This window comes from Oncorhynchus gorbuscha, linkage group LG09 (assembly GCF_021184085.1).
Source record: "Oncorhynchus gorbuscha isolate QuinsamMale2020 ecotype Even-year linkage group LG09, OgorEven_v1.0, whole genome shotgun sequence".
Taxonomy (NCBI): Eukaryota; Metazoa; Chordata; class Actinopteri; order Salmoniformes; family Salmonidae; genus Oncorhynchus; species Oncorhynchus gorbuscha.
Window position 1 is genome coordinate 65,119,338 of NC_060181.1, and position 12,421 is coordinate 65,131,758.

A 12,421-nucleotide genomic window follows, 5' to 3' on the forward strand; every position below is an offset into this window, starting at 1 on the left:
TCAGTACAGAGACAAAGTGGAATCTCAATTCAATGGCTCAGACACAAGAGGCATGTGGCAGGGTCTACAGTCAATCACGGACTACAAGATGAAATCCAGCCCAGTCACGGACCAGGATGTCTTGCTCCCAGGCAGACTAAATAACTTTTTTGCCCGCTTTGAGGACAATACAGTGCCACTGACACGGCCTGCAACGGAAACATGCGGTCTCTCCTTCACTGCAGCCGAGGTGAGTAAGACATTTAAACGTGTTAACCCTCGCAAGGCTGCAGGCCCAGACGGCATCCCCAGCCGCGCCCTCAGAGCATGCGCAGACCAGCTGGCCGGTGTGTTTACGGACATATTCAATCAATCCCTATACCAGTCTGCTGTTCCCACATGCTTCAAGGGGCCACCATTGTTCCTGTTCCCAAGAAAGCTAAGGTAACTGAGCTAAACGACTACCGCCCCGTAGCACTCACTTCCGTCATCATGAAGTGCTTTGAGAGACTAGTCAAGGACCATATCACCTCCACCCTACCTGACACCCTAGACCCACTCCAATTTGCTTACCGCCCAAATAGGTCCACAGACGATGCAATCTCAACCACACTGCACACTGCCCTAACCCACCTGGACAAGAGGAATACCTATGTGAGAATGCTGTTCATCGACTACAGCTCGGCATTCAACACCATAGTACCCTCCAAGCTCGTCATCAAGCTCGAGACCCTGGGTCTCGACCCCGCCCTGTGCAACTGGGTACTGGACTTCCTGACGGGCCGCCCCCAGGTGGTGAGGGTAGGCAACAACATCTCCTCCCCGCTGATCCTCAACACGCGGGCCCCACAAGGGTGCGTTCTGAGCCCTCTCCTGTACTCCCTGTTCACCCACGACTGCGTGGCCACGCACGCCTCCAACTCAATCATCAAGTTTGCGGACGACACAACAGTGGTAGGCTTGATTACCAACAACGACGAGACGGCCTACAGGGAGGATGTGAGGGCCCTCGGAGTGTGGTGTCAGGAAAATAACCTCACACTCAACGTCAACAAAACTAAGGAGATGATTGTGGACTTCAGGAAACAGCAGAGGGAACACCCCCCCTATCCACATCGATGGAACAGTAGTGGAGAGGGTAGCTAGTTTTAAGTTCCTCGGCATACACATCACAGACAAACTGAATTGGTCCACTCACACTGACAGCGTCGTGAAGAAGGCGCAGCAGCGCCTATTCAACCTCAGGAGGCTGAAGAAATTCGGCTTGTCACCAAAAGCACTCACAAACTTCTACAGATGCACAATCGAGAGCATCCTGGCGGGCTGTATCACCGCCTGGTACGGCAACTGCTCCGCCCTCAACCGTAAGGCTCTCCAGAGGGTAGTGAGGACTGCACAACGCATCACCGGGGGCAAACTACCTGCCCTCCAGGACACCTACACCACCCGTTGTTACAGGAAGGCCATAAAGATCATCAAGGACATCAACCACCCGAACCACTGCCTGTTCACCCCGCTATCATCCAGAAGGCGAGGTCAGTACAGGTGCATCAAAGCTGGGACCGAGAGACTGAAAAACAGCTTCTATCTCAAGGCCATCAGACTGTTAAACAGCCACCACTAACATTGAGTGGCTGCTGCCAACACACTGTCATTGACACTGACCCAACTCCAGCCATTTTAATAATGGGAATTGATGGGAAATGATGTAAATATATCACTAGCCACTTTAAACAATGCTACCTTATATAATGTTACTTACCCTACATTATTCATCTCATATGCATATGTATATACTGTACTCTACATCATCGACTGCATCCTTATGTAACACATGTATCACTAGCCACTTTAACTATGCCACTTTGTTTACTTTGTCTACACACTCATCTCATATGTATATACTGTACTCGATACCATCTACTGTATGCTGCTCTGTACCATCACTCATTCATATATCCTTATGTACATGTTCCTTATCCCCTTACACTGTGTATAAGACAGTAGTTTTGGAATTGTTAGTTAGATTACTTGTTGGTTATCACTGCATTGTCGGAACTAGAAGCACAAGCATTTCGCTACACTCGCATTTAACATCTGCTAACCATGTGTATGTGACAAATAAAATTTGATTTGATTTGATTTGATTTGGTAGTGAGTGTTGCAACCGAGGACAGACGATTTTTACACACTACGTGCTTCAGCAATCGGCGGTCCCATTCTGTGAGCTTGTGTGGTCTAACATTTCGCGGCTGAACCGTTGTTGCTCCCAGACGTTTTCCATGCTCAAAAACAGCACTTACAGTTGACCTGGGCAGCTCTAGCATGGCAGAAATTTCATGAAGTGGCTTGTTGGAAAGGTGACATCCTATGACGGTGCCATGTTGAAAGTCACTGAGCTCTTCAGGAAGGACATTCTACTGGCAATGTTTGTCTATGGAGATTGCATGGCTATGTGCTCGATTTTATACACCTGTTAGCGACGGTTGTGGCTGAAATAGCCGAATCCACTCATTTGAAGGGGTGTCCACATACTTTTATAAATATATTGTACTTTACATGCTGACATTGTCTTTTGTTTTAAGGCATGTACCTGATAGGCCTATCTGCCTTGTATGGTTATGATGGTAATCACAATACCAGTGTTATCACAAGTTATGTCACCTGTTGTGACATATGACATGGTTATGATCGTGTCATAATGTGTTATAACGCTGGACGTCAAGTAAAGTGTTACCATATTTTAGCTACTGTAAGCCGAAGCAGCCTGTAGCTGTGTAGACAACTTCATTCCCCACAGAGGAACATTTTATGAAAGTCAGAGCCAGGGAAAAAACAACAACAAAACATATGATTAAACTTTAAAAGCTTGGTCATGCTTCCTTTAATAGTAGTTATTATAGTCACAGGAGGAGACTCAGTGTGAAGATTCAACGTGTTGTATTAGAATTTCACCATACAACGGGTAAATTGGTGGCAGCTTTTAAAGGGCTTTTAGCGACGTTTACTGCCTGATATTCTCAGTCACTAAACTATGTCTGTGTCTTAAATAGCATCCTTTTCACTACATAGTGCACTACTTTTGACCAGAGCCTAATTGGTCCTTGTCAAAAGTAGTGCACTATAGAGGGAATAGGGTGCCATTTGGGACGCGCAGCCTCTGCCTCCGTGTCGTTTTGCTTTTACCTCTTTAATGTGCAGAGGGGGGCATGCTGAGTGTCTTGCAGGTGGCCCAGAGTCACAAAGGGTTACATCCACTGACAGGATAGGGGGAACTCAGGGTGTCACCAACACTATCTGGCTTTCAGTCGTTGAAAGGGTTGACTTTTACGTTGCTCACTAGGATTGCATAATCAAGCGGAGCCGAGCATGTTGACTTGACCCGTTAGCTGAGGTTTAACAACCAAGTCAATCAGGAGAGATGTGGATTGATATCATTTATCCTTAAATCATATCTAATACCTTTTAAGACTTTTTCTGCTAGTGTAACGGCGTTCGTCTGTTGAAAGAAGAGAGTCGGACCGAAATGCAGCGTGTTGGTTACTCATGACTTTAATGAACGAACGCGGTACATGAAATAACTGATACTAACTACAAAAACAACAGAACGGAACGTGAAACTAATTACAGCCTATCTGGTGACTACAACACAGAGACAGGAACAAACACCCACGAAATACAAAGCGAAACTATGGCTCCCTAAATACGGTTCCCAATCAGAGACAACGAGGATCACCTGACTCTGATTGAGAATCGCCTCAGGCAGCCAAGCCTATACAACACCCCTAATTAGCCGCGATCCCAAATACTACAAACCCCAATACGAAAACAACATATAAACCCATGTCACATCCTGGCCTACCCAAACATATAACAAAAAACCAAAATACAATGACCAAGGCGTGACGGCTAGATGTTTTCTGAGACCCCTTTTCCGTCTGTTTGACCAGAAACAAAAGCCTGCTTATTCCAAATGTTTAGGGTGGAAAATGGTTGAAAATGTTTATACTGTATGCCTTCATTTCTCTAGAAAATATAAACTCTTACCTTTCATTTGACAAGAAATCTGATGTGCTCCTATGAACTTCACATGTTTAGTGCTCATGGGTCCTTTTACATGGAAATGCTCCAATACAATTCACAAAAATTGTGATAAATGCAATTTAAAATACCACTTTCTGTTCTATGAAACTAGTGTAGTGTAGAAATTCCATACAATTACTATATATTTTTTCTCCTTAAACAATGGATATAAGGACAAAATACACTCCCCTGCATATTTATTTGGACAGTGAAGGTAAAACTTTTAATTTGGCTGAATACTCAAACATTTTGAATTTGAGATCAAAAGTTTTATATGAGGCGACAGTACAGAATGTCACCTTTTTTGAAGGTATTTTCATATTGTAATGTTTAGAAATAAAAGCACTTCACAAGTATTTAGTTCCCCCATTTGAAAGTATCATAAGTATTTTTTACAAATTCACTTATAGAGTATTAAATGTAGTCACGTTCACTATTTGGTCCTATATTCCAAACACGCAATGGCAACATCAACTTTGTGACTCGACAAACTTGTTAGATTCATTTGCAGTTTGATTTGGCTGTGTTTCAGATAATCATTAATGAATCGTGAATGATAATGAGTGAAAAGTTAGAATCATAAATGTCAGACCCCCCCAAAAATGCTAACCTCCCAGTTATTGGTAATGGTGAGAGGTTAGCATGTTTTGTAGGCATTTTTATTCATTTAAATTTTATTTCACCTTTATTTAACCAGGTAGGCTAGTTGAGAACAAGTTCTCATTTACAACTGCGATCTGGTCAAGATAAAGCATAGCAGTGTGAACAGACAACAACACAGAATTACACATGGAGTAAACAATAAACAAGTCAATAACACAGTAGAAAAAAAAGAGTCTATATACATTGTGTGCAAAAGGCATGAGGAGTTAGACGAATAATTACAATTTTGCAGATTAACACTGGAGTGATAAATGATCAGATGGTCATGTGCAGGTAGAGATACTGGTGTGCAATAGAGCAGAAAGTAAATAAATAAAAACAGTATGGGGATGAGGTAGGTAAATTGGGTGGGCTATTTACCGATGGACTATGTACAGCTGCAGCGATCAGTTAGCTGCTCAGGTAGCAGATGTTTAAATTTGGTGAGGGAGATAAAGGTCTCCAATTTCAGCGATTTTTGCAATTCGTTCCAGTCACAGGCAGCAGAGAACTGGAAGGAAAGGCGGCCAAATGAGGTGTTGGCTTTAGGGATGATCAGTCAGATACACCTGCTGGAGCGCGTGCTACGGGTGGGTGTTGCCATCGTGACCAGTGAACTGAGATAAGGCGGAGCTTTACCTAGCATGGACTTGTAGATGACCTGGAGCCAGTGGGTCTGGCGACAAATATGAAGCGAGGGCCAGCCGACTAGAGCATAAAGGTCGCAGTGGTGGGTGGTATAAGGTGCTTTAGTAACAAAACGGATAGCACTGTGATAAACTGCATCCAGTTTTTGAGTAGAGTATTGGAAGCTATTTTGTAGATGACATCGCCGAAGTCGAGGATCGGCAAGATAGTCAGTTTTACTAGGGTAAGTTTGGCGGCGTGAGTGAAGGAGGCTTTGTTGCAGAATAGAAAGCCGACTCTAGATTTGATTTTAGATTGAATATGTTTGATATGAGTCTGGAAGGAGCGTTTACAGTCTAGCCAGACACCTAGGTACTTATAGATGTCCACATATTCAAGGTCGGAACCATCCAGTGTGGTGATGCTTGTCGGGCGTGCGGGTGCAGGCCGCGAACGGTTGAAAAGCATGCATTTGGTTTTACTAGTGTTTAAGAGCAGTTGGAGGCCACGGAAGGAGTGTTGTATGGCATTGAAGCTCGTTTGGAGGTTAGATAGCACAGTGTTCAAGGAAGGGCCAGATGTATACAGAATGGTGTCGTCTGCGTAGAGGTGGATTAGGGAATCGCCCGCAGCAAGAGCAACATCATTGATATATACAGAGAAAAGAGTCGGCCCGAGAAATTAACCCTGTGGCGCCCCCATAGAGACTGCCAGAGGACCAGACAACATGCCCTCTGATTTGACACACGGAACTCTGTCTGCAAAGTAGTTGGTGAACCAGGCAAGGCAGTCATTAGAAAAGCCGAGGCTACTAAGTCTGCCGATAAGAATATGGTGATTGACAGAGTCGAAAGCCTTGGCCAGGTCGATGAAGACGGCTGCACAGTACTGTCTTTTATCGATGGCAGTTATGATATCGTTTAGTACCTTGAGCGTGGCTGAGGTGCACCCGTGACCGGCTCGGAAACCAGATTGCACAGCGGAGAAGGTACGGTGGGATTCGAGATGGTCAGTGATCTGTTTGTTGACTTGGCTTTCGAAGACCTTAGATAGGCAGGGCAGGATGGATATAGGTCTGTAACAGTTTTGGTCCAGGGTGTCTCCCCCTATGAAGAGGGGGATGACTGCGGCAGCTTTCCAATCCTTGGGGATCTCAGACGATATGAAAGAGAGGTTGAACAGGCTGGTAATAGGGGTTGCAACAATGGCAGCAGATAGTTTCAGAAATAGAGGGTCCAGATTGTCAAGCCCAGCTGATTTGTACGGGTCCAGGCTTTGCAGCTCTTTCAGAACATCTGCTATCTGGATTTGGGTAAAGGAGAAGCTGGGGAGGCTTGGGCGAGTAGCTGCGGGGGTGGGGGGGCTGTTGGCCGAGGTTGGAGTAGCCAGGAGGAAGGCGTGGCCAGCCATTGAAAAATGCTTGTTGAAGTTTTCGATTATCATGGATTTATCGGTGGTGACCGTGTTACCTAGGGCAGCTGGGAGGAGGTGCTCTTGTTCTCCATGGACTTCACAGTGTCCCAGAACCTTTTGGAGTTAGAGCTACAGGATGCAAATTTCTGCTTGAAAAAGCTGGCCTTTGCTTTCCTGACTGACTGCGTGTATTGGTTCCTGACTTCCCTGAACAGTTGCATATTGCGGGGACTATTCGATGCTATTGCAGTCCGCCACAGGATTTTGTTGTGCCGGCCGAGGGCAGTCAGGTCTGGAGTGAACCAAGGGCTATATCTGTTCTTAGTTCTGCATTTTTTGAACGGAGCATGCTTATCTAAGATGGTGAGGAAGTTACTTTTAAAGAATGACCATGCATCCTCAACTGATGGGAAGAGGTCAATATCCTTCCAGGATACCCGGGACAGGTTAATTAGAAAGGCCTGCTCACAGAAGTGTTTTAGAGAGCGTTTGACAGTGATGAGGGGTGGTCGTTTGACTGCGGACCCGTAGCGGATACAGGCAACGAGGCAGTGATCGCTGAGATTCTGGTTGAAGACAGTGGAGGTGTATTTGGAGGGCCAGTTGGTCAGGATAACATCTATGAGGGTGCCCTTTTTTACAGATTTAGGGTTGTACCTGGTGGGTTCCTTGATGATTTGTGTGAGATTGAGGGCATCTATCTTAGATTGTAGGACTGCCGGGGTGTTAAAGCATATCCCAGTTTAGGTCACCTAACAGAACAAACTCTGAAGCTAGATGGGGGGCAATCAATTCACAAATGGTGTCCAGGGCACAACTGGGAGCTGAGGGGGGTCGGTAGCAGGCGGCAACAGTGAGAGACTTATTTCTGGAGAGAGTCATTTTTAAAATTAGTAGTTCGATCTGTTTGGGTATGGACCTGGAAAGTATGACATTACTTTGCAGGCTATCTCTGCAGTAGACTGGAACTCCTCCCCCTTTGGCAGTTCTATCTTAATGGAAAATGTTATAGTTTGGTATGGAAATCTCAGAATTTTTGGTGTCCTTCCTAAACCAGGATTCAGACACGGCAAGCATCATCTTTGTACATCTATAACTTTCTCATTCATCATTATCCACAATTAATTCAGGATTATCCATAATCATGGTAGCATCCACATGAATGTAGAAGTGATCAAATTATGTTCTTATTTACAATAAAAATGATTCCAAAATGACACAATACATTTACATTCATTTCTATTGGGCACAACATAATGTGAAACACAACAAAACAAACTACAAATGCATCCAACAAGCTTGATGTAGTCATTGTGTGCTAGGAATATGGAACCAAATTCTAAACTTTTAACGAAATGTAATAGAATAGTAGTTAATTTGTCCAAATACTTAAGACACATTCAAATGGGGGGAGTAGACACATAGTGTGCATTCATTTCTAAATGGTAAAACAGATATGTATAAAAATACCGTCAAACAAAACATGATGTTCTCTAATGTTGACTCACGTACCACATTTAATCTGAAATCCAAATTGGTGGAGTATAGAACTAAATGAATAGTCCAAATAAATATGTAGGGAACTGTATGTGTGTGATTAGAGAAGTACTCTACCACGCTCACAATAGCAATCATAAAATCCTCTCACATCACACAATCATTAATCAAGTGTGTTTAGTTTCGCATCCCCATCTAGGCTACTTGTTAACATGGAACATATTACACACACCAAAACACAATGCCATTCATGCATGTTTTCATCTCAATTAACATGCATTGACAAAAATGGAAAAAGCCATGCTAACTCAAATGGACGTGCCTGCCATCTAAAAACAGACTATGCCATTAGTTAGCTGTTTCTTGGAAACAGAACAACAACTGTGCTGACGTAAGGTAAGATGATCATGACGATAAATCCGTAATGGACATCATCTCCATTTCCCACGCTGACAACAACAGCCACTTACAGAGGCCTTGGAAAGTCATACAGAGCAGGGAGCAAAGAGCAGAAGATATTAAAGTATATTCAATTAAGTCTCAGACACAGAGAGGTAAACAAGGCTGGAGATGGAACAGTGATAGAAAGGCAAAGTGTGGCAGCAGGAGTCAGGAGGAGTTAGAGCAACAAATTAAATGAGTGCGCCCCAAATGGCACCCTATTCCCAGTATAGTTCATTACTTTTGACCAGAGCCCCTATGGTCCCTGGACATAGTGTTACACTATAAAGGGAATAGGATGCCATTTGGGATGTAGACCATTTCGTGATGTCTGTGATAGGATAGTATAGGATGAACTTTAATGTTCCAATGGGGAAATTGTCTTGAACACACAGTACTGCTGTTTACAGTATAGAAACTACATTACACATTCATAATACATGCATTGCATGTTATCCTTATCATCATACCCTTCTCAAGGACCCTATAGCGTCTGTCTGAGGGGAGGAAGGACCCTATAGCGTCTGTCTGAGTGGAGGAATGACCCTATAGCATCTTTCTGAGGGGAGGAATGACCCTATAGCATCTTTCTGAGGGGAGGAATGACCCTATAGCGTCTGAGGGGAGGAATGACCCTATAGCATCTTTCTGAGGGGAGGAATGACCCTATAGCGTCTGTCTGAGGGGAGGAATGACCCTATGGTGTCTGTCTGAAGGGAGGAGGGACCCTATAGCGTCTGTCTGAAGGTAGGAATGACCCTATAGCGTCTGTCTGAAGGGAGGAGGGACCCTATAGCGTCTGTCTGAAGGTAGGAATGACCCTATAGCGTCTGTCTGAAGGGAGGAATGACCATATAATGATCTGAAATCATTTTCTGCTTCTGATAACGGTTTGTTCAAAAATAGTCTGCAGGGATGAATGTTGCCTCACACTCATGACCTTCATGGCAGTTTGTATCAGGTGAGCAATATGGGATTTCAGTTGGACTGATACGTTGCCAAACCAGACTGTGATGCCGTGTCTCAGGACTGTAGGAAATAGAGGCATTTTGGACTCAGCAGACACTCTCTACTTGGACCCTCCAGCTCAGCACATTGTCCATGTGTACACCCAGGTACTTATATGGACTAACCTGCGCTATGTTGGCATTGTGGACAGCCACAGGCTTGTGGTCGCCGACAGATTTGAGGTCAAACACCATATCCTCCGTTTTCTTTACATTAAGGATGAGATGGTGCTCTTCACACCCCTTGACAAACCTTTTGAATCTCTGCCCTGTACACAGTAGTATCAGCATCTTACAGCATCACCCATCGTGCATACAGCAGACCAAGAATGGTGGTATCATCACAAAACCTGACAATATAGTTATCAGGATTACTGCTGTGCATAAGATGGGTGAGCTCAAACAACCCTGCGGGGCCCCTGTGCAATTGTCTCTAGACTCAGAGAGGGTACTGTTAACTCGAACCTGCTGAGTAGGCTAGTCAGGAACGAGTGGTACCACTTTAAGTTATAGGGGTTAACGTCCATCTGCTTTAACTGGCTGAGTAGTATTGTGCTAAACACAGAACTGAAATCAATATATAACAGTCTAGCACAGGCCTTGTGATTTTCCAATGACAATAAGGTGCAACATTGTAAATAGTGTTGATTGCATCATGAGTTCCACGACTTTGCTTATAGCCAAAGACTCTAACACAGGGTTCACATCTGAACGGAGCTCACACACCATGATATTTTCAAAACACTTAATTACGATGAGGGTCAGGGCAACAGGTTTATAGTCATTACTTTATTGTGGACAAGGCTTGTGTTGTGTTTCCTTATTCATACAGGTGTGCTTGAAGACTCTAGTGACAACTATAGGGTTGATTTCGAACCTATGAACACAACCATCAATAACAATGGAGTCAATCACATTATCACACTCAACAGAGAAGTCATGTACATCAAATATCGCGAAAAAACCTATAATGAATTGTCTTTGGTCAGCTCACCTGGTGTGTGCAAGGATTATCTTTGCAGGGTTCATGCTGGTAATTGTTCTCATCGACTCCCACAGTTCTTTGGAATTCATTGTAAGGAACTATTTTCCCATTGGTTCCTTGTCTTCGTGAGCTTTTGGTTGAGCTCCTTTTTGTCCTTGTTTTTCCATGCTTGCCTGGTGATGTATGGTTTGTTGTTTGGGAATGGCCGTTACTGTCTTTTTGGGTATCACAGAGCCAACACAGAAATGTATAAAGTCTGTGACAATCTGTGTTGACTTGTACACATCTAACCCATGAAAAATGTCCCAATCCCTAAACAAAAAACATCCCTTAAGTGATTCTATGCTTTCCACACATTCCCAGATTTCACAAGGGGTTTACTGCTCGAGAGCTGAACGGTAGGTGGGAATGAGCTGGACAGTGTTGTGATCAGAGTTAGACAGGGATGGTTTGGCTCAAGCTGTGTATGCATTTTTAACATTTCCGTAACATTTATCAAGAATTCTGTTATTTCGAGTGTCACATTTAACATATTGTTCATACCCAGGTAGTGACATTTCCAGTTTGCAATTATTGAAGTCCCCCAAAATGAAAATAGAGGCTGCTGTGGTGCGTTGTAGTTGTTGATGGATACAGTCAGCCACTTGGTCTGCCGTACACAGAGCAGATAAGAATGTTCCCAAATTCAGATTCTATTTACAATACGCAAGACTCTGGTATTGTATATTGTCTACACCTCTTGTTGTTGATGTACACACAGATACTGTCCCTTCTGCTCTTCCGTGACGCATCACTACTATCCAAGCAGACATGCGTAAACCCCTCTACTTTAATAAGAGAGTCAGAGATGTCTTGATGTAACCAAGTCTCAGTAAATGTCATGATGCAGGACTCACTGTACTCAGTCGGAGCTCATTTTATTCTTCAGAGAACGTGTGCTGCATAAGATCACAGACGGTAGAGGTGGCCTGCTGCTCCTTCACTGGAGCCGCTGTCTGATTTCCCCCTTGGGTTCCTGTATGAGTGCCGATCGAGCATCATATTTGCTGCTTTACAATCCACAGTGCCTTCGGAAAGTATTCAGGCTCCTTGACTTTTTGCACATTTTGTTACGTTACAGCTTTATTCTAAAATGTATTAAATGAATTTCCCCCTCATCAATCTACACACAATGTCCCATAATAATAAAGCATAAACAGGTTTAGAAATGTTTAGAAATGTATAAAAAATCTAAATAGAAATATCACACTTACCTAAGTATTCAGACCCTTTACTCGGTAGTTTTTGCTTGGGTATGACACTACAAGCTTGGCACACCTGTATTTGGGAGGTTTCTCCCATTGTTCTCTGCAGATATCTCAAGCTCTGTGATTACAGCATCGAGTCTGCTTAGGTATGACACTACAAGTTTGGTACAACTGTATTTGGGAGGTTTCTCCCATTTTTCTCTGCAGATCATCTCAAGCTCTGCCAGGTTGGATGGGGAGTGTTGCTGCACAGCTCTTTTCAGGTCTCTCCAGAGATGTTAGATCGGGTTAAAGTCCGGGCTCTGGCTGGGCCACTCAAGGACATGCAGAGATGTGTCCCGAAGCCACTCCTGCGTTGTCTTGGCTGTGTGCTTAGGGTCATTGTCCTGTTGGATTGTGAACCTTCACCACAGTCTGAGGTCCTGAGCACTCTGGAGCAGATTTTCATCAAGGATCTCTCTGTACTTTGGTCCATTCATCTCTGCCTGGACCCTGACTAG